This window comes from Mus pahari, chromosome 1, assembly GCF_900095145.1.
Source record: "Mus pahari chromosome 1, PAHARI_EIJ_v1.1, whole genome shotgun sequence".
Classification (NCBI taxonomy): domain Eukaryota; kingdom Metazoa; phylum Chordata; class Mammalia; order Rodentia; family Muridae; genus Mus; species Mus pahari.
The window spans coordinates 116,986,881-116,989,857 of record NC_034590.1 but is presented as its reverse complement, the minus strand read 5'-3'; the positions used below and the strand labels follow the sequence as shown (position 1 = coordinate 116,989,857).

General features: G+C 45.9%; 1 protein-coding gene across 1 annotated transcript in view; it reads right to left on the bottom strand.

The window, feature by feature from the left end:
* The window catches only part of Rnaseh2c (ribonuclease H2 subunit C), a 42,364-nt gene that overhangs the window by 7,630 nt on the left and 31,757 nt on the right, over window positions 1-2,977 (bottom strand). The gene's annotated exons all lie outside the window — the stretch shown is intronic.

Below are 2,977 nucleotides of genomic sequence, written 5' to 3'. Positions count from 1 at the left end.
CACCAGCTCACTCTGCACATGCCCCACCAGCTCTCTGCACATGCCCCACCAGCTCACTGCACATGCCTCACCAGGTCACTCTGCCCATGCCCCACCAGCTCACTCTGCACATGCCCCACCAGCTCACTCTCCACATGCCCCACCAGCTCACACTGCACATCCCCACCAGCTCACTCTGCACATGCCTCACCAGCTCACTCTGCACATGCCCCACCAGCTCACTCTGCACATGCCCCACCAGCTCACTCTGCACATGCCCCACCAGCTCACTGCACATGCCCCACCAGCTCACACTGCACATGCCCCACCAGCTCACTCTGCACATGCCCCACCAGCTCACACTGCACATGCCCCACCAGCTCACTGCATATGCTCTAAAAACCCTATAAAAGCCTTCCCATTGCCCTCTGGTGTCTTTCTTCCTGTTCAGAGGCAGCTGCTATTCTATTTTTTCCCCAATAACTCTTTTGTGAAGTTTGTTGTTTGGTGTGACTTTGTGGTATTTGCTGGCTCTGGATTCCCAAACTCTCCTTGTGCTGGAAAAACACTTTTAAACCCCAGACCAGGTTATTTGTTTTAAAATAATAGCCATCAATCCATTTCTTTTCTCAAATGCATTTTTTCCTATGTGACCTGTCTTGCAGAGCTTTGTATATATGTACAGAGATTCTTGATGTAAAGAAAACTTTTTGCCGGGCGTAGTGGCGCAGGCCTTTAATCCTGGCACTTGGAAGTCAGAGGCAGGCGAATTTCTGAGTTTGAGGCCAGCCTGGTCTACAAAGTGAGTTCCAGGACACAGAGAAACCCTATCTTGAAAAAAAAAAAAAGAAATAAAAAAAAAAGAAAAAGAAAGAAAACTGTTTATAGTCACAGTTTCTTTTGATTTTTGTTGTTGTTTTGTTGCTGTTTTGGTTTTAGAAACTTGGTTTCTCTGGGTAGACCTGGCTGTCCTGGAACTCACTCTGTAGACCAAGCTGACCTCAAACTCAAGAGATCTGCCTACCTCTGCCTCCCACATGCTGGGAGTAAAGGTGCACACCGCCAGGCTTGGCTTTCTTGCTTTGGGGGAGGTGTGTGTCATGGAGCACTATGGAGGTCAGGGTGCTATTTGTGGGAGGTTTCCCCCTTTACCAGTAGGTCCTGGGTTCCCAAACTCAGATCATCAAGACTGGCACGAGCGCCTTCCCCTGGCAAGCTAGCTTGCCAGCCCCTTGTCGTCAGATTCTCCACACTTTCTCATATCTGCTGCTTTTTAAAATGTTGTTTGTTTTTCATCTTCTCTACTGTTACTGGCTCAGATACCCACATGGATACACGTTGTCAAATTCTTCCCCAAAACAGACATAAAACTAGAAATGATGATCCAGTGCACTACAGACATAAGAAGAGGCAAGCAAGGCCACACAGCCAAGTATTCTACACAAACATTACGTTTAAACTTTAACTACTTATCCAGATACCGGAAGAGTGACACTTACTGTTTCTAGTAACTTCCATTTTCTTGGCTCTTGTCTTTCAAACAGTAAGGAGTAAAATAATTATGAAGTACATGCTTGATTGTGTCTCTAAGTTTTCTCCCACAGCACCACTATTCAGTCCAGCATACATAAGTTCATCAAATATCAACACTGGATAAAGCCTCTTTCTGATTTGAGAGGACAAAACACAAGCAGAACCACTCCACAGCCGTGCTTGAACACTGCTGAGTGTGAGCACTGTCCGAGTTACAAACACAAGCAGGCTTCTCTCTCTAGCCACAGTAGGCGATGCCTCTTTACTAACTATAGCATTCACCCCCACCTGGACCCCTGCCCAGTAAGGGTTTGTTGGGACACTCTATCATGGGGCCTAGGGAGAAGGCTCCGAGGCCTGAGTTTGATGCCAGCCCCCACACAGTGGCTCTCAACCATCACTTCCTCTAGTTCCAGGGCATTGGAGGCCCTCTTCTGGCCTCCTTAGACACAAGGTAGGCATGCAGTGTGCTTACATGCAAATTCAACATTTATACATAAGAAAACTAAAATTGCCAGGCATAGGGGTGCATGTCTTTAGTCCCAACACTTGAGAGGCAGAGGCAGGCAGATCTCTGTGAGTTCAAGGCCAGCCTAATCTACATAATGAGTTCCTGGACAGCCAGAGCTCTATGGTGAGACTATCTCAAAAACAAAACAAAACAAAACAAAACAAAACAAAACAAAACAAAACAAAAAAACAATTAAAGATACTCTATCATAGAAATCCCCTGCTTCTGAAGGTGTCCCAACTCAGAGATAAGCCCTGCTTCCTTAAATCCTTCCCTAAATCACTAAACAAATACCATGAGCTCTTTTAAGATTTATTTTTTATGTGTATGTGGGTGCTCTCAGAGACCAAAAAAAGACATAGGGTTGCTTAGAACTGTAGTTATAGTGGCTGGGAGCTAGATGCCCGTCATGGGTGCTGCGGACTGGACTTAGGTCCTCTGCTAGAACAGCAAGTGCTCTTAACAACTAAGCCATCTCTCCAGCCCCTCAAAAACCCTTTCCAGCATACTCTTATGAAGACATACCACAGTGAAACACCACAGTGAAACACCACAGTGAAACACCACAGTGAAACACCACAGTGAAACACCACAGTGAAACACCACAGTGAAACACCACAGTGAAACAATAGTATACTTGGTTTGGCCAACTAAAGAAATTGGTGAACAGCAGCTAGTTAATTTATAGGAAGTCTTGTTTTAGTTTTTGGTTAAAAATAAAACAGGCAAGCTGTGGTGGTGTAATCCTGTAATATAAGCACTAAGGGAGGTAGAGGCAGAAGGATCAAGAGTTGAAGATTTTCTGCCGGGCAGTGGTGGCGCATGCCTTTAATCCCAGCACTTGGGAGGCAGAGACAGGTGGATTTCTGAGTTCGAGGCCAGCCTGGTCTACAGAGTGAGTTCCAGGACAGACAGGGCTACACAGAGAAACCCTGTTTCGAAAAACCAAAAAAA